Genomic DNA, 20,517 nt, shown 5'->3' with positions numbered 1-20,517 from the left:
AGCCACCTGGAGAAAAGACTAAAATTCCTATTTCATGAGGACAAGATGTGGCATCAAGACACAGGCAAACCCAAGGACTCAATGGTCCAGAGTATTGGATTTCCTTTGTCTGGAAGCAGAGGGCATGACTAAAGTTACTTGCTATCAGGCAGTTATCTGGAGAAATATGATGGGTAGGTTTTTTAAGTTAGCCCAAATGGGTGATTCCCCATTTCCTGAACACAGTCCATACTTTGTACCATTCATTCCACCGGAAGTGCCCTGTCTCCTCCCAAAATCCTAAGTGGTCTCGAATGACCAGCTTTAATTGCCACCTCTTCCATGAAACTTCACCAATCTTGCTAGGAGTCTCCAATTTCTATAAGCTCTAGATAGCTCTAGCACTATAAGGTTTCCAAAGTACATTTCCCTGCCCTACCAACAGCCCTGGGAAGTAAATAACACAATTATTATCACCTCTATTTTACAGATGAGGAAACTGAGGCTCAGAATGGTGCATTCTTGCCCAGTGTGATGATTTGGAGCTGGGGTTCAAACTCGGCTCTCTCTTGACTTCACATCCAGAACTAGCATTTCTTCATTTATCAAACACTCATTTAACAAATATTTAGTAAAAGTGCCCCCTGGGTATGTGTGTGTAGAACACTGTGCTAGGCAGTGGGAAGAGCGGGGTACAAAGTTAAGCTAAGACATAGGCCTGAGCTTCTGGAACTCTCTATCTTCCATAGCCTGGTCTTGAAACTCTCCTCTGTTGGGACTATCTTCTGGCATGTGTGATGATCATTAGAAGGGCCTTCCCAATGAGTGAGCTTGCAGATCCTTTCATCTTTATATTCTTTTTAGCATCTAGCAGAGATTTATGAAATAAAGCTCCTGCCATGGCATGAGGTATGTGCTTGGTGCTCAAAGGAATACAGAGTTTAAATCTGCCAGTCCCCTGCCCTCAAAAAGCTTACAACCTAATGATCCCTCCCCTTTTCTATGGAGAAGGTAGCCCCCAAACTGGACCTCCAAAGAAGGGAGAGATTTCCACAGGTGGAAATGAAGGGTGGGATATGACAATTCCAGGCATAGAAGATGGTATGGGCAAAGGCCTGGTGGCAGGAGGGGGCAGGATGAGAGCAGAGGAGTGGTGAGTCGTTTAGTTTGCCTGGAATGTAGACATAGTAAGTATGTGATAAACATGTGTTGGAATGTTGAACCTAGGGAACCTTTCACTCTCCCATTCAGCCATGCATCACCTCCTCCTCCTTGCCCCAGCCTCCTTGCTCCATCTTGCTTATTTCCTTTATCCCCTGGGGTTATTTTCAATGCTACCTTTGGCTGCTGGTGCTCTCTGTGTTTGGGGCGGGGGCGGGGGGGGGTGCGGAGAAGGAGGTACAGCTGCCATCCCTGTGAAACCTTAAACCCTTTCTATCAATTGTCGACCTTTCTGAACTTGCGCAGCTTGGGAACCTCGTGCTGGCTGGCATTCTGAAAATGCCTCCTGGCCCTTGATCTTGCATGGTGTGAGTTGCTAGTCAGTCAAAGAGGGTTTTAGTATTAGAATAGCAGCAACAACAAGAAGTCATGTTATAGAGCTTCATGCAGCTAGGCATTCTTTCCCTTGGGGCAAAACCAAAAATAAGAACACAGAAACACCCTCTCCCCAGGGAAGGGGGAAAGGGAAATTATCAAGGAGAAGAATAAGGCAGCTATGGTGGGGAGGAAGGTAGGCCCTGGGTGAAGGCCATCATCATGATACTGGAACCTTCTTGGGGGCAGACTCAGGATGGGTAAGAAAATGGAGAGAGGACTGTGAGGTATAGAGATCGTAGTCTCTGAACTCCACGCCATCAAGAAGGAAGCGAACCCCATAAATAGTGGTATCCTGGGAAAAGCACCAGTTGGTCCCACCCTAGCTAGAGGTCTGGCTTAATGATTGCCAAAGCATCTTCCTCACTGCAACTCAGTGAGATATCTGGAGGTGGAGGAGACAAGTGAACTTCACAGAGAGGAAATGACTGGCCTAGGCTCACAAAGCTCATAAGGGAATGACCTTTAAAAGTGTTGTTGTTCCGTAGTTTTTTAGTCATGTCCAAATCTTCATGACCCCATTTGGGCTTTTCTTGGCAAAGATACTGGAGTGATTTGCCATTTTCTTCTCCAGCTCATTTTGCAGATGAGGAAACTGAGGCAAAAAGGGTAAAGTGACTTGCCCAGGGTCACAAGGCTAGGAAGTATCTGAGGCTGGATTTGACCTCAGGAAGATGAGTCTTCCTGACTGCGGGACAGGAACCCTGTCATTCAAACAGAAGCTTGATTCCCTCCCCAGGGTTTTCACTGTTATGTGAGAGGTAGTATGATGCCTATCACACACATATTTCTATAGTGCCTGAAGGGTTACAAAGTGCTTTTAAGAAGAATGCATTTGGGGTCAAAAGACTTTGATTGGAATACTGGATCTGCTATATACTACCTGTGTAATTTTGAGCAAGTCTCAACCTCTCTGTGCCTCAGTTTCCAACTCCAAAGTAAAACTTCCCAAACTTCTAAAATGAGGGGGTTGGACAAGATGTCTCTAAGGTCCCGTCTAGCTCTAAAATCCTTATTCTTGCTACTTGGTCAGTTTATTAGCAGAACGTCTTACCAACCAGAAAGTAAATTTATCCTCACAGCAAAGAAAACAAAATGTGGGCTTTGCTAGTTAAAGCGATCACTGAAATGAACACAGATAAAAACCAAATGAAAAGAATCAAAGAGAAAGAGCTGTGGATTTTGAACCAGGAGACCTGGTCACACAGGATGGTATAGTAAAATTGCATGGGTTTTGAGGACCTGAGTTCAAATTCCAATTCTAATGCTTACCACTGTGACCTTGGGGCCTCAGTTTCTTCATCTTTAAAATGAAGGGGGTTGGAATAGATGACCTCTGAGGTTCTTTCCAGCTGTGAATCTATGGCTCTCTTCCACTTATTAATATGTTATTTCTCTACTCTGGCTCTCAGTTTCTTCATCTTTAACATGAAATTATTGGACTAAACAACCTCTTATCCTTCTGAGTCCTAACATTGTTTGGTCTAAGGTCCTTTCCATCTCTGAAAGAGAAAGAGTCAGATCTTTGGATGTGGTGGGAGCTTTGGTTCACATAAGGTGCTTTTTTGGCTTCCTACTACACACTATCTTTCTTGATCAATTATCATGTGGTCAATTCAAACGATCCCATTTTGTGTTCTAAGGGCCCTTCTACCTCTGATATTCTGGGATTCAGATTCTACAGTTGTATATAAAAAAGAGAAAGTAGTGAAAACTTTTCAGGGGGTGGCTCTAGTTCTGGCTCCTACTTGAAGAGGAAGGGAAAATGAACTGTACTCACTGGTATAGGAAACATCTCACCGATGAAGCAAAACTCTCTCACTAATTCTTTCAGATTTTCATCTCTGAAAGGTCTCACAAAACCGATATCCTTCCCTACTCCTATCCCCAACCCTTTTCCCTTTAAAACACACACACCTCACCTTAACTGAGAAAGGTATTGGGATCATAGTTATGGGAAGGTTTCATTTGGGGTGATTGGTAAATGGAGGAGAGCAGCTTGAACAGCTGAAATTAGCAAGCCTAATTTAATGTCACTATTCAATATAGTGCCCATTTGGAATTTCTTAATGGCCTGAGGAAAGAGGGTCTTTATACAGCCCACAATCTCAGCCTCATTCTTACCTAAATTCCTTCTCATAGATGTTGTGAATGCCCTGTTTTGTAGCCAACACAAACTTTGTCCAGTAAAATAATGTGAGGAACTCCGAATGAAAGGAGATTAGCTGTTCCCGGCTCCTGTTATTTTAAAGCAGAAATAACTTTGGCTTCGAGTGATTCAGAAACAAAGCTTGAAATGCAAAGCATGCGCAACTCGAGATTCAGCATGAAAAGGACCTTAAAATATGCCCAAGTGCAAGTAATGGACTTATTAAAGGGATGAAAAGAGGCCCTTTTCAAAGAAGCCCCAGCTCTTTAGTCCTGTCATATCAGGAATCTGGCTTCAGAATTCCATCCTATTTACATTTCTTCTCCCTTTAACTATGCACTCAACTTGCAGGGGGAATCAAATATCCCAGCTTGTAAGACATTAATTTCTTTATGTTAATTATGTGGAAAGCATGTCGGGTGCTGGGGGAGTGTATCTGTGATAGAGCACGGAGCACTTGAAACCTGTTCAATGGCAATTAACAATCAGTGCGACCATTGAATTGACCACATGGTAATTGATCAACAGGGCTCCGGGCGGGCGTTGGAGTGGCTCACAAAGCAGCTCATGTGAAGCAGGCTCACGGCGAGTCCAAACAACTGTCTCTGCCACCAGCAACTTGAGTCTTTTTCACTTTGTGTCAAAAGCACAAAAGGCAGCATTTGAGGGATTCTGAAAACGGTGTTTTTCAATGGACATAATGGGAAGAGACTTCAAGCCACAATACATAAAGCAATATCTCACTATCCACACAAACACATATCAACACACATACATGTGCTCTTAAGTTTTGTACTTTAAGAGAGTCTAGAGAAAAGAAAAGAGTGTCTAAAATGCTTTAACTCCACCTTCAAATATTTATTTGTAAGTGGCAGGTCCCGGGAGCCTTGCACAATAACACCATCCTGAAGAGGCAATTCAGTCCCATTTCGGGCAACTGGACTGCGTTTTCATCCTGATTTCCCCATTGATTTCAATTCAATTCAACAAATATTTATGAGCCTATTGTGGTCTGGGCCCCGTGCTTGGCACTAGGGACACAAAGAGAAACCCAAGACAAGACCCTGCTCTGAAGGAGCTTACAATCTATTAAAGGGAAGGACAAGGACTCAGGTCTGAGAAAAAAGGAGAGTTGAGTGCAAAATGAGAAGCCCATAGAAAATGCTGTGAGAAGATTGGGGAAGGAGAGATCAATTTCAGCTGGGGGAGTCAAAGAAAAGAAAGAGGAAGTATGTATTATAATAATACTAATAGCTAACATTTATATAGCATTATCAAGTTTGTAAAGCACAGTCTGTGTTTTATCATTGAATCCTCACAACAACTTTATGAGGCCTTAATATCTTCACTTTACAGATGAGCAAACCAAAGCTAACAGTTACGCCACTAGCCAAATGTCTGAAGCAAGATTCAAACTCAAGTTTTCCTAATTCCAAGTCTAGTGATCTATCGACTATACCACCTCATTTTCATTAATGTACGTATGAGCCAGGAGTGATAGTGGAGTGGAGTTTGATTTCTTCCAAGATATAAAGTTATTTAATATCTACACTTCCATCTTCTTTATCTATGCTAGGGTTAATCTAGTTATAAAGTTTGAGGTCTTCAGATCCAAATTGCCTTAGAGCAACTTACTCTTCTAAGAGGAGAATCTTACTATATAGGATTATCGGTTTGAGAGTTGGATAGGACCTCACTAGTCCCTCTTTTTTGGGGGATGGCATTCCCATGTTTATTGGAAAGAAGGCAAAGTAAATATTAAACAGCTCCTCTTGTTGTTTTGAAGTTCATCTCAACTGTGGGCTGGGTAACCTGCAGGCTGGACAAACTGCCAAAGTCCAGGAGTTTCAACATTTCTTTGGTGTCATGGTCCACTTCAATGATTTCCTGATCCAAAGCAGAGTCCTCAGGCTCAGAGTTATCCCTTCTTTCTCTTTCTTCTTCCTGCAGTTTGATGAAGATACCTCTCACAGGGCCTCTCTGGATCCACTTTATCAGATGAGTAACATATCCAGCGATCTTCTTGCAGAGCTTCTTGCTGGGGATGATGGCAATCTCCTCATACACGTGCTTGTTGATGTGGAAGTCATTGCCCCCATGAGTGTAATACTTTTCGGTGATGACTTGTGCCGCCTTCTTCATGGTCTTGGTCTAAACTCGACCCATGTTGGCTCATTTTTAGAGAAGAGGAAACTGGGCCCAGAAAGGGTAAGGTACCTGGCCAAGGTCACAGCACTGGTAAGTCAAAGAGTCAGGACCTGACCCTAGGGTTCCATATTCACAATTCAGGGTTCTTTTTTGCAAATCTAGACATCCCCCCAAAAGAATAAGTGAGTAACTGAAAAATAGCTGCAAGTAGAGACTCAAAGGGAAAAAAAAATCTTTTCTATAGTGACTACTTGAATACCTAGAAGAAATGAAACAAGGAGTAAAAATGAAATGAAAGTTCTAGAGGAAAGAATTAGGAGAATAAATAAATGGCTTACATGAGAAGTGGTAAACTTCACCCAAGTAGTAGATTCCCTTAAAACTAGGCTAAACCAAACAGAATTCACTGACTCCATGGGATAGGAGGATATATAAAAGCAAAATCAAGAGACTGGAAAAAATAGAAGAAACTATCAATATCAGATACCAGAGGCAACTGACCTGTAAAAACAGGTCAGAGAAAAGCACTTTAAGATTCATTGCACTCCCTGAAAACCATGATTTTTATTTTTAAAAAGCTTCAAGAAATCATAAATAAAGACTGCTCACATCTATCAGAACTAGAGGCCAAAGTAAAGATAGAAAAACCTTCCAAGTACTTCCTGAAAAAGCAAAAGGAAAAATCTTAGGAATGTTATAGCCAAAATCCAGAGCTCCCATGTCAAAGGAAAAATATTGTAAGCACCCATATAGAGGCAGCTTTTCAAGTACCAAGGAACTATAATTAGGATCACACAAGACTTAGCAGTATCTACTGTAAACAAGAGGATATCATGTGGTGCAATATTCCAAAAGACAACAGGTATATAAAAATAAGCCTACAAAACAAAGCATAGTCCTATAGGGAAATAAATGGACCCTTAACAGAATAGAGGACTTCTGAGTATTTCTGATGAAAAGACAAGCATAGGAATCTAGAGAAACCTAGAAATGTATATTGATTTGAGAGGTTGGAAGGGGCTGTATGATGATGTAATATTAACATTCTAAAAAGAGGAGAAGAAATTAGTATCTTCAGCACCTTAATGTCATCAAAGGGTATTGAGGCAGTTAAAGAAGAAAAACAGTGAACCTGGAGGAGAGGGAGATTGGTTATGTTTCGAGAGCTTTAAGAGGGGAAAAAGAGGAGGAATATAGTGTAAAAAGGGAGTAAGAGCGGAGTGGAACTTGCCATTCCTTATTGAACTGTGCCAGAAGATTCTGTAAACATGCAGGGAGGAATAGGAGGCATGAGGATCAGATGATGAACTTCGGGTATCTGAAATAGACAAAGGAGAGTGGAAAACACCGTTTTGTTTAGAAATCCAACCAACTCAACAGAGAAAGAAGTAGGCATGGGGGTGGGGTAAGTAGAGAGAATAATATGGGGATGGAATAGTCAAAAGCAAAACAAATTTCCTGACCCAGAGGGGAGATTAAAAGGAAAAAAGGGAAAAAGCAAAGAACTAGAATTAGAATCTAAGACAGTTTTGAAAGTAACCTTCAGAATTTATTATATACTAAAAAAAAAACCCCAACAAAACCAAAAAACCCAAGCTGTGTGAAACAGAGATTCAAAGTTTCATATACTCTTTCTCAGAATTGCTTGTGTTCATGGAAATGCTCATTATTTTGGTGTTTAATGTAAAAAACAACTTTGTTAAAAGGAGTTTAGAGCACTGGGCCCAAGCTGGGGCTATCAGCATGTGGTGCAAGTCTTACTGAGGTCCCTGTTTGGTCTCCCACAACCTGATCATTTTGGAGTGACAAAATACCATCCCCACCATCATCTCCTCGCACCGCTGCGTGCACATTACCATTTACTGCCCCCCCACCAAGGGGACCTGGACTCAGTGTCAATCAGCTGTTAACAATGCCGTTAACAATGCTGCTGTGGGCTCTGATCAGAATTTGGGGGGCAGCACTGAGCCCTGGCTCTGTTCTGCTCTGGGGTTTGTGACTCTGTGTAGGGAGTCAGAGAGAAACTTAGATAGTCCTATAGAGGACCAAGGACTGGGCCACCTAAGGTTTTTGATAATAGGTCACAAGATCAAAAATCCATATGTGTGCAGGCTACATACATTTAATTCTATAATTAATTACATTTTGCTTCAATTATAATGACTAATTCAAACAAGCCTGCTAGCCAGACACCTGGCAGAAGTCAGTTATACAAGTAGGCGGGTAGGCAGGGGGTGGGCCCTACTGGTCTACTAGTTCTAGCTAATTAGGGGAAACTCTGAGCTCAAACTCAGGCTGGCCAAGCTGCATGTTAGAGTCAGACCCAAGGGCCACCGAGCGGATCTGGGGGCCAGGTGGTGGATGTCTGGGACCCATGGCATCTTAGTACCCTTACAAATGTCTCACTTGCCCAAGGCATTCTTAAAGACCAAAGAAACACCCTCCCTTGTGACTCTTTATGCTTCAGGAGACTAAAGTCCTGAAACTACTTAGGATAGAGGATACTGAGCCCAGTCACCAGCTTTGTTTTCCTGATACTTAATTTTTCCTAATAAAACAATCAGATTGAAAGGGCCTTGCTTTTAGTAAAGCCAAGCAACAGTCTGCTAGCTTGCCAGCATCTGGCTGAGGCCTCCGCCTTGGACCCCGCCTCCTGCCATGTGCTTCTCTGGCCTACTGACTGCCTCTGAAGATCACCAGCTGTTTGGGTGACAAGTTGGTTGGCCCATTTGTCTGGGCTGCAGGTGCCAATCTGTGATGGATTGAAAGGGGCTAAATACAATATGGCCCACCTCTCTCTGATGAGAATAGTATAATGATCAAGACTTCTCCTTCCATTTCTATACTACTTTAACAGGTAACTACTTACATAACAATTCTTTGAAGTATGTAAGTACAAATATACCCATTTTATAGATGAATTAACTGAGGCTCATCATAGTTAAGTGAGTTGGTCACATAGCTATTCAATTAAAATCAAGGAGAGTGGATAGGATAGTGGTTACTCTGCTGAATTGGGAGTCAGAAAGACTTGGGTTAAAATCATACCTCAGACATATAAGCTTTTTGGTCCTGGGCAAGTCCTTTCCTTGACTGTAAAAAGAGGGCATTGAACAAGATGGCCTCTGTGGTCCCTTCCAGCTCTGTGATCCTATCATTAAGAGCTTACTATGTGGCAGGCCCTGTATCAGGTGCTGGGGGATACAGAGACAAATATGAAGAACAGCCCCTGCCTTCAAAAAGCTTACATTCAATTAAGATACTCCTTTAACACAGGAGCTGGAAAAGACCTCTGAGGTTGGGGAATCCAAACCCCTTTCTTCTACTCATGAGGCAACCGAGGCCCGGAAAGCTCTTAAGAGACCTGCATAGTGTCACACTTGTAATAAGTGGCAGAGCTGTGATTTGACTCCAGGATCTTGAAATCCATTACACTAAATACAAACTATATACACAGTGATATAGGAGAAAGGGAGAGTATAGATAACTGGGAGGATCAGGAAAGAAGTCTACATTGTCATCACGTCCCATCTAGACTACTGCAGTAACCTGCTGGTGAGTCTCCCTGCCTCAAGTCTCTCCCCACTCCAGTCCTTCCTCCTCTTGACTGTTAGTCATCTTCCTAAAGCACAAGGCTGAGCATGTCATTCTCTACCTATTCAATAAACAGGGGCTCTTTATTACCTCCAGGATCAATTTTTTTTTTAAATTCTGTATTTGGCTTTTAAAGCCCTTTGGAATTTGGTCCTTTCCCACTTTTTCCAGTCTTCCTAGACTTTACTCCCTTCCATGTTCTCTGCAGTCCAGTGATACCAGCCTCCCTGTTCTCACATGAGACAACAGCTGGCATTTTCCCTGGGATGCCCCATACCTGGAATGCTTTCCTGCCTTGCCCTCACCTTCTGCAGGAGGCTTTTCAAAACCTTTCCTTTTCTTACTGCTAGCACCTCCCCTCTGAGACGACCTGCATTTACCCTGTATCCACAGAGTTGTTGGCATGTTGCCTCCCATTAGAATGTGACCTCTTGGAGGACAGGGCCCAGGTTTTGGCCTTTCTTTTTATTCCCAGCACTTAGCCCAGTGTCTCAAACATAGTAAGCACTTAATAAATGCTTGTTGATGGACTGCCATTCTACAAGCAGGGTACAAGTTTGAGGTATGGTGCTGGATCAAGCCTTTAGGCACCATCTGTGGGAAGTGAAGCAAATCACTTCTCTTCCCAGGGCTCCAGGTTCTTCATTAGCAAATCTATGGACTTAGAAATACACTAATCAGCCAAAGGTAAGGTAATTCGAAGAGCAAGCGAAGGAATCAAGGAAGTCTTCGTGTACAAAGTGGCCGCTGAGCTGATTGTAAGAGGCCAAGGACTCCAAGGAGGGAGTGTGTTCTAGATGGTAAGTGCCAGAGTTCAGTTTGAGCCCAGATGTTGTGACTGAGTCTTATATGCTGTCCAGTACACGAAACTCTCGGTGAGTCACAGAATCATAGAATCTCAGAGGTGAAAGTGATGTCCCCCTGATCCTGAACTTTTCTAAAGCTCTTACAGGATTTAGAAATGGAAGGGACCTTAGTGATCATCTAGTCCCCCTGTTTTTACAGATGAGGAAATTAAGGCCCAGGGATATTAAATGACTACCCTAATATAGGTACAGAGGACAGAGCTGCTTTCAAACTTAGCTCTTCCAACTCTAACACCATGGTCTTGCCAGTACAAGACCTCAGAGGTCACTTAGTCCAACCCCTGCCAAAAGAATGAATCACCCCCCTCTAAAATAGCCTTGACAAGCCTTTGCTTGAAGACCTCCAGTGTTGAGGAACTCACAACTTCTCAAGGCAGACTGATCCACTGTTGGACAGCTCTAATTGTTAGGAAATTATTTAGATTGAGCCAAAGTTTGGCTTCCCAGTCATTTCTATGCTTTGGTCCTAGTTGTTTCCCTCTGGGACCAAACTGAATGAGCCTGGAAAGGAGGCACAGGCACCATAGCGTCTGCACACAAGAGACTCTGTGAAGAAGCACAGGATCATGGGGTTTGGTTTTGTCTTGTTTTAAAAGGCAAAACCCTAAACACTATTCACTTACAGGAGAAATGGAAGACAGGCATTTTTTAGTATAGGTCTTTACTCCCCTAAAAGCTAGCTGGGTAGCAGCTGTCGCCTGGGAAACCGATTAGGACCACATGGGTGTCCAATTGTAAGTAACATGAGTGGATGGCCTGCAGGCATCCTATGCAGATGAAATCCCTTGCCACCAGGTTTCAACTGGGGAGGGGCACCCCCCCCCAAGTCCCAACAGAAATATGGTTCCTCATTCCAAGAAGGCTCCTCTTTCCCAGAGAAAGAACTTTTATTTTCAAAGCTTTATTGATGCATGTTGCTTTCATACCACTGTCATTTCTAGATATATCCCTCTATCTACTCACCCCCAACAAACCTCTGCTTGTAACAAAGAAAACCAGGTAAGCAAAACCAACCCAAACAGCAGCTGTGTTTGACAGCGTATGCAACATTTCCCACCTCTAGGAAAGGAGAGTGGGGCATTTAAGCCTTTACCACTGCTATTCCTCCCAAATAGTTCAAGCCTGAGTCCCAGACAAGGGAAAGAGGTTGGCTCTAATCCAAGAAGGATTTAAAACCGAAAGGCCCAAAAGGCTGCCACAATTCCCTGCTTCCTGAGACAAAGAGGAAGAATAAAACAAACCAAGAATCCTACCTCGAGTTCACTTAGCCTATGTAGGGCCTGTGTCAAGGGCTGTGTGACCTGATGGGGTAGGTGCAAAGTCTTGGAGAGCAGCTTGTTTAACCCCCTCATTTTATAGAGGAGTAAATTATGGCACAGCAAGAGAAAGCTGCTTGTCAGAGGTCACTCTGGTAGGTTCAAAGGAACATAGGATTTCGAACTAGGAGGATCTTTAGATATCATCGAAGAAGGTTGACAGAGCTGCTAGCTGTGTGACAGAGCACGTCACCTAGCCAAAGTAAGGAGGGTGTCCCTCAGTGCTTTCTCAGGCTGTCCCTTCTGCTCTGACTTCATTTGCCCCATAATCACCCTATAGTTGGCCACTTTAACTCTATAAACCTCGATTGTCAGATTCCTCCCTCTCCTGTCCCATCACTACTCAGCCCTTGCCAGTTCTCAGCCCTGGATTACCTCCACCATTCCCCTCCTCTGCTTCTATTCATATGTTGCTGGCTTGGTCCGTTATAAATTCATATTGTCCAACTTCAACTGGGCACTCACTGCAGCAAAGCACTGTTGTTTATTTCTCCCTAATTAACTCCCTTTCTCACTCATCACAGAAGCTATTCTGAACCTTTTCTTCTCTCCTCAAGTCTCCCACACCTCTCCCTCCCCATTCTTTTCCATCTGAAGACCTTGCCTCAAAAAATCGAGATCATTTGATGTGAGCTTCTTTCTTTCTTTCCTTTATCACAAAACCCCTTAACATCCCTCATTTTCTCATCTAGAACCATAAAGTAGACTTTCTCCTTTTCTGAGGCCAATCCCTCTTTATGGGCCCTTGATCCTCTCACCTCCTACATTCCCTAGGAGACTACAACCTCCTCTAGTCTTCAATTTCTTCCTCCTACTATTTCCTTTCCATCCTTAAAAACAAATCTTTTACCAAGGCCCCAGACGTTGCATCAAGCTAACTGAGGCAAATGGTATGGAGGGAAATGCACAGTTAGTGATCACAATTGTGAATGGGAATGGGATGAGCTAACCCATAGAATGGAAACAGATAACAGAATGGATTGGAAACCAGAATCCAACAATATGTTGTGTACAAGAGACATGTTAGGGGCAGGAAGACACATATGGAGTTGAAATGAAGGGCTGGAGCAGGGTCTATTATACTTTAGCCAAAGTGAAGAGAACAGAGGTGGCAATTATGATCTCAAAGCAAGAGCAAAATTAAACCTAATTTAAAGGTATAATCAGGGAAATTACATTTTGCTAAAAGGTACCATAGGCAATGAAGTAATAGAAAACTTTTTACAGCAAGTTTCTCTAATAAAGGCCTCATTTTCCAAACATATAAGGAAACAGAGTCAAATTTATAAACATAAGAGCAATTCCATGGTCAAAGGATATGAATAGGCAGTTTTCAGAAGAAGAAATCAAAGCTATCTATAGTAATATGAAAAAATGCTCCGAATCACTATTGATTAGAGAAATGCAAATTAAAACAACTTGGAGGTACCAGCTCACACATATCAGAAAATGACAAATACTGGAGGGGATGGGGGAAAATAAATGCATTAATGGGTTGGTGGTGGGTGGAGTAGTGAACTGGTCAACCATTCTGGAGAACAATCTGGAACTATGCCCAAAGGGCTATAAAACTGTGCATACCCTTTGATCCAGTAATACCATTACTAGGTCTGTAATTCAAAGAGATCAAGGGAAAAAGAAAAGGACCTACATGTACAAAAATAATTATGGTACCAATTAGAAATTGAGGGTATGCTCATCAGTTTGGGAACAGCTGAACAAATTGTAGCTTAGGATTGTGATGGAATACTATTGTGTTCCAGGGTAGCTAAGTGGTACAGTGGATAGAATGTTTGGGCCTGGAGTCATGAAGACCTGAGTTCAAATGTGGCCTCAGACACTACCTGGGTGACCCTGGGCAAGTCACTTAACCCATTTGCTTCAGCTTTGTCATCTGTAAAATGAGCTAGAGAAGGAAGTGGCAAACCACTCCAACATCTTTGCCAAGAAAACCCCAAATGGGGTCATGAAAACTCAGATATAACTGAAACGAGTGAACAAAAATAACAAAGTAGCCACATGGAGCAATAGTTGCTGATCTTAATAATTTTTTGTAATTATATTGTTCTTTAAACAGTCAACAAGCGTGAATTTTCCTGGATCCTGATTGTTTCCTTCCTCTTGAAATCTTTCCCTCTTTAAAGCTGTCTTGAAAATCAATCCAACATAACTTCATCTTCTCATTATTGCCAAGTATCAGAGTCCTAATGTGGTGGTTCCACTGTCATTAAGGATACCAATAATTCATTATAGAAATGCTAGAAAATGTTGGATTTCATGTCTATATGTTGTCCTTATTTCAGTTTCATCTAAAATACTTTTGCAATGAACTGGCTTATTTTGTTTTTCCCCCATTGGATTTTGCTGCTGCATTCCACAAATGAACTTATACTCTCAACCTGTAGAGTCCTTGGCTGTCATTTCTTTTTATCTTGAATCATATTTTCCAACATATTTTTTACATACTTCCCTGTTCCCATATTCTCACTGAAGTCATGGAGTCTCAAGATATATGTTGACTTACTTTGGAGGATTCTATGTAGAACTTGTCTTCATTCCCTGCAAGAGATGTTGGCTGATAGTGGCTGAGAAGTTGCAATCCTCTTCATGGTGGTCTTTTTTGGCTAGGCTCATGACAGCTACAGGTCATAATAATCAAATGTCCTGTGAAATGATATTTCTTGTTGCCTTTGAGCACCCCATGAAACTAACTCTTTTATTTGGTTCTCCAAGGAAAATCTGTGATCTGTCTTTCTATTTAGCTATATTTTCTTTATGCCTTCCAGTTTCATTTTAGCAAGAATGTCTCTATGGATTAGGCTGATTTCCTCTGGTTAATTTGTTGGTCATTAGACAAAGAGATGCCATATTAATATTACTGACACAATTTTTCTAGGTTGTCTAAAACCTGTTCAACTCTTATGACCTTCTGCCCCACCTCCCCTTTTCTGCCATTGTGCTTGTGGAAACAGTAGTGGACTGCATAGGACTGAAAGGTATTTTGCATTTTGTTCTGTTATGGGTCATCATGAGCAAAGATTTTATCACCTACTGGTGAGGAGCCTCTCCACATTTAGCTAGACTGATATTTGGAAACAGTTGTTAAGACCATACTGAAAGCCTTTATAGTTGGGTAGCACCCGTCAGAGCTAGATATAGCTGCTCTACTATCCTTACCAGGACCACCTTTATGCCATGAGGGGGCCTCTTAAAGCAACTTTTGTGCAGGTAAACTACAATGCCTGTGAAAAACTCTGGAAATATCATGAAGATGGCATAATGGTCACATTGACAATAGCTGGGTTTGTTCTCTCATGAACTCTAGTGAATTGGGGCATATGACAAAGAGGCTATTTTGACTTGCCTTTCTTGCAAATGAGAGGACAAGATGACAGAATGATTCATTCACTCATCGGAAGCATAAAACACTTTATTTCAGTCCCTCATTTTAACTCTGTATGTGTCAAATCCTACAGAGAGATCAAGAAAGATGATGACAGAGGAAAGATCATAGGAGTTAGCAGTTGAGAGTGGTGGTCACCACCAGTGACACTGTAGACAGCAGATTCAGTTGAGTGCTGACTATCCACCTGGGTATCCCATTGGTATCTCAAACTAATGACACATGATTCTCTATCACATGTTCTTTTCCCCTTCCAAAGTGGTCTGCTCCCTGTCAGCTTCCAAGATATTTCCTCTTCCACCTCTGAGATTTTGCAGAGGCTGCTGGGTCTTCCTTTCTCCTCCACCTCCCCTTAAGGCTCAGCCCAAGTGCCACCTCTCCAAAAGCCTTTACTGATTCTTTCCCCTTTGAAGCAACTTTGTATTTGTTTCATGTAGTTTGATTTCATTAGCTGGGTACATGTTGTTTTCCCCCAAACCCCCCCCCATGGAAACTCCTTGAGGGCAGGAATGGTTTCCTTTTTGCCTCTGCTTCTACAGCATTTGCCAGTGCCTAGCACACAGAATAGACACTTAATAAGTGCTGTTGACATAAAGTACAATCTTGTGTGCAATAAATTGTCGGATTTTGTTTTCTAATCAATTTACTACTTTTCTTCATTTTATGGGAGATGGTCAATATTTTCATTGTCAAGTTTGTTTTTCCCTTGATAAAAATCACTTCTAGGCACTTGTTTATTTTGCTTGAAAGAGTCTGCTATCAATCACCACTCACAGATGCCACCCCACATACCCTGCTGAACCTAAACCTAGATTTCCTAAGTCTCCTTTTAATGTTATTCTCTTGTTTACATTGACATTGACCATCCTAGCTAGGAGGTCAGAGTGGTTTAGGCTACTCCTCCCATTTGTTCATCCAGTCAGCTCACATTTATTTAACACCTACTTTGTGCCTAGCCTGTGTTTGCTGCTATAGAGAGAGAGGAAATGGACAGTGTCCCTGCACTTAAAGATTTTATACTCTAGTAAAGAAAATGAGAAAAGGATACAGATACCTACAATACCAAATATTACAGATCTCTGATATCGTTTCTGTGATACCAAACTTTAAAAGTCAACAAGCATTTATTAGGTGCGCTAAACACCAGGAATACAAACAAACAAAAGAACCAGGTGCTGTCCTCAAGGTGCTTACATTCTAACTTATGAGGGTAATGTAAATAACTAGGTGCCTAAATGATAGATTCAGAGAAGAGGGGCAGGCACTATCAGCCTGGGGGAGTGGGGATGGGAAAGGCCTTCTGGTAGAATGTGGGCTTGGCATGGAGTCTTGAATGAAGCCAGGAAAACTCAGAGGTGTCAGTGATGAGAGGGAAGCATTCCAAGCCTAAGGGTGAGCCAGTGTTGAATACAGTAGGAACTCTGTAGCCTCCAAGTCCAACCGTATCTCATTCTGCTCCCCTTCCTATACTTTGCATTGCAACCAGACTAGACTGTGCCTCACCCTCATTTTAGTCTTGCCCTCTCTATTCTCTATGCCTTTGTGTACAAACTTCCCCAACCCCCTCCCCAATTTCTATCTGTTGAAGCCCTTCTGTACCTTGCACTTCTAGTTCTGGGACCACCTCCCCTAGCAAGCCCTCCAAACCTCCCAACTGCATCCACTTCCCAGGTAAAAGTGATCCTTCCTTGCTCACATCCCTCTTGACACTCCTTGGCCCTCTTTTGTGTACCTATCACACACTTTCCCTTTTGTCACATTGTTTATGTACATGTCTTTCTCCTTTTCAGCTTTTCAGAAACAGGGACTTTGTCATTTTCTCTGTATTTCCATTGCTGAGCAGAGATTCACACTTATTGGGCATTTAATAAATACTCATCAAACAATTGAAAGTAGAGGGAGATAAGTAGCAGCAAGACACCCAAGTTCAAATCCTGCCTCAGGTCCTTATTAGCTGTGTGATCTTTGGTAAGTCATTTAACTTCTCTGGGTGTCAGTCAATAAGCATTTATTAAGAGCCTACTATGTGCCAGGCACTGTGCTAGGCCCCGAGGATACAAAGAAAGGCAAAAGGAAATCCCTGCTGCCAAGGAGCTCACAATCTAACGAATTTCTCATCTGCCACATGAGGAGAATGACAGCATCCATATCTCAGGGTTGTTGTAAGGCTCAAGTGAGTGAATGTGTAAAGTTCTTCTCAAAGCTTAAATTGTTATATGAATGTTATCATTATCATCATCATGCTCTAAGTTACAAATAAGAGCTGTAGGAGTTAGTGGGAAATAAGGAAGACTTCATGGAGGAGGTGGCACCTGAACTGGGCCTTGAAGCGTGGGACGGATTTTGAATTGGAGACAAACTATTCTGTTTCCTCCTTGTCTGTGCTGTGAGTTGGTTGAGTCTAAATTTGAGCGCCAAATCCCAACCACCTGGATGACCAAACTGATTCAGAGAACAAGGCCTCATCACCCTCCCCAAGGCGAAATGCTAACAAAAGGACAAAGCACCTTGCAAATTCAGATCTACTCCCTGCATACTGCTCCTCCAACAACAAGGACACTGCACAAGCCTGTCCCTCAAAATGGGAAAAAAACCAACCATGACCAATGCCCTGTCTAGTCATGTTAAGGTATTATAACTAGATCCTACTGTAAAGTCATGAAACCCTGACATAACATTGTTCTTCCAACCATCTGTGATAGAAATTGAATGGTGGGCTCCAAGAGCCTGGTGGCAACAGCTCCCCTGAGCATCAGTCTCCTACTTACCACAGGTCACCATATTGTTTACTTCATGTGCATAAACATTGTTCCCCTGGAATTAGGCTCTCAGTAATGTTGTTTGTGATACTGTTTCCCTCCTATTGGGTTTTTACTGACTTATTGACATTAAATGTGGTTTCATTGGAATTAGAGCTGTCAGGGACCCTAGAAACCATCGAATTGAACCGCTTTGTATTACAGAGGTAGACACTGAGGCCTTGTTTTCCATCACAAATGAAATAAGTAATAGCTGCAGGATTCAAACCCAGGACCTCCAAACCCAATGCCTTTTTTTTTTAACTTCACCACACTGCCCTCGTGCACTGCAGTCATTTTCCAGGAGGAGGGACATGTCTTAGCCATAGAATCGTTCTTCCCCTACCTCCAATGGTGCTTTTTTAGCCAGTGAGATGTAGATCCACTTTCAGAGTGGGTTGGTTTCTTTTTTCCTTTCACGTGACTTTCTCAGTTTGCTCTGCGATGGAGGCTAGCCAGTCACACTTTTGACTAGTACTAAACACTGGTGGTTTACATCTTGGGCACAGTGGCAGATGAGCATTTTCGTGAAAAGTGATGATGTGGTATAGTAGAAACCCCTTTGGATTTGGACTTAAGAGGTATAGGTTCAAATCCTAGTGTTGCCACCTGACAGGATGGGCAACATGACCCACTTAGGCCTCATTTTAATCTTCTTTGAAATGAGGGGGTTAAATTAAATATTCTCCTAGCTGCCTTCTAGCTATAACATTCTATGACCCTATTACACATCATTGACTAAGTATTCATCAACTGTAGGTGCCATTTCCTTCTCCAACTTATGTTACAGATGAATAAAATGAGGCAGAGTCGAGTGACTTGCCCGAGGTCACACAATTGATTACTAAGTGTCTGAGGCCAGATTTGAACTCAGGAAGAGGAATTTTCCTGACTCTAGGCACAGCATTCTACTGTGCCACATAGCTGCCCCCAGTCTAGCCCAGGGGTCTACAAACTATTGCTCACTGTGTTTTCATATGGCCTGTGTTTTTATAGTCTTAGCTTGTGGGTTGTACAAAAACAGGTGGCAGGCCAGATTTGGCCTGTGAGCTGTAGCTTGCTGACCCTTGACCTAGCCCACATCTCTTTTCACACATCTTTTCCACAAAAATAAAAATAGTATGTGAGATGATGTCAAATGCTTCACTGAAATTTAAGTAATCTGTAGCATTTTCTTGATCTACCAGTCTAGTAACTCTGTCAAATAAAGAAATGAGGTCAATCTGGCAAGATCTATAGCTCTGTCTATCTAGACATATCTATTTAAAGAAGTCATGCTGGCTTGTAATAATTACCACCTTTCTAAGGTGTTCACTAACCACTCCTTTAGATTCTAGAGTTTGGTTCTAAATTTTTACAGACTCTGTTTTCTTTCCTTTATTAAAAACTGGAATAACATTTTTCCTTTTCCAGTTCTGTGATACCTTCTCCTGTTCTCCATGATCTTTCCAAGATTGATGACAGTGACTCAACAACAGCCATGCTCTGAGATATAGCTCATCCCAACCTGTTGATGAGAACATTAAAGGGCACCCAAGTGTTGTCTTACTTTCTAATTATTTGGAGTTCTGTCCTTTCTAGCGTAAACGTTATTCTCTCTGGCAGTGAAAACAGAAGCAAGCTAAGAGTCAAATAGTTCTGCCTTCCCCTCGTTGCCAAGTTATGATGAATCCAGCCACCCATGTAGTCGTCTGTCTTCTCTGGTTCTCTTTTCCCTAATATTGATATTGTTTTCTGTCCTCAGTTTCCCTTGCCAACCTCAGCTTAGCCAGAGCTTTTAACATTCCTGTCGCTCTTCTTAAAGGATAATCCCACATTTTCACATAACATCTTCCATTACCTGACTTTGATTCCATTTTCTGTCTTTTTAAAAATTTAAGTTGGACAAATCTATGAAACCAAGTGCCATCCCCCAATGGATAATTGGTCAAAGGATATGAACAAACAGTTCTCAAAAGAGGAATTGTAAACTATTCACAATCCCAAATTACTAATAAGAGAAATGCAAATCAGAACAGTTTTGAGATTTCATCTCACACCTAGAAAATTGGCAAGGATGCCTAAAGAGGGGAATACTAAGTGATGGAACTATGAAATGGTCTGACCAGGGGTGGAGAACCTATGGCCTCAAGGCCACGCGTGGCCCTCTAGGTCCTCAAGTGTGGCTCTTTTACTGAATCCTAACTTCACAGAAGAAATCCCCTTAATAAAAGGGTCTGTTCTGTCAAACTTACGACTTGGTCAAAGGGCTGCACACAGGGACCTAGAAGGCCACATATGGCCTCCAGGCCGCAGGTTCCCCACTGCTGGCTCTAAACATTCTGGAAAGCTCTTTGGAATGACTCAAAGTGACTAAAATGTCTCTTTTTCTCAGAGCTCCCACTGCTTGACATATAAACCAAGGCCATAGGCAGAAGGAAAGGTCCCATATATACCATAAGATCATAGAATCTTTTAGCATATTTAGGTCTGGAAGGGAGCTTAGAGGGCATAGAGTCCAACACCCTCATTTGGCAGATGAGGAAATTGAGGCTGAGAGAAGTCAGGTGACTTGAGCAGTGTCAAACAGCTAATGTCTTAATTGTACTTTCTATTTTCCTTTTAGAAATATACTTTCACAGAATTTCAGAGAAAGACGAGGCCCCAGAAATCAACAAATCCAACATAT

At 42.2% G+C, this 20,517-nt stretch overlaps 1 protein-coding gene and 1 pseudogene across 3 annotated transcripts in view; both read right to left on the bottom strand.

The window, feature by feature from the left end:
* The window catches only part of GPC3 (glypican 3), a 705,431-nt gene that overhangs the window by 36,393 nt on the left and 648,521 nt on the right, over nucleotides 1-20,517 (bottom strand). The window lies entirely within an intron of this gene.
* LOC118832861 lies at nucleotides 5,483-5,890 on the bottom strand (annotated as a pseudogene).

The sequence above is a fragment of the Trichosurus vulpecula genome, chromosome X (genome assembly GCF_011100635.1).
Source record: "Trichosurus vulpecula isolate mTriVul1 chromosome X, mTriVul1.pri, whole genome shotgun sequence".
In the NCBI taxonomy this organism is placed as follows: Eukaryota; Metazoa; Chordata; class Mammalia; order Diprotodontia; family Phalangeridae; genus Trichosurus; species Trichosurus vulpecula.
Note: the sequence above shows the minus strand (reverse complement) of the source record. Positions and strands in the feature narration are given on the sequence as shown.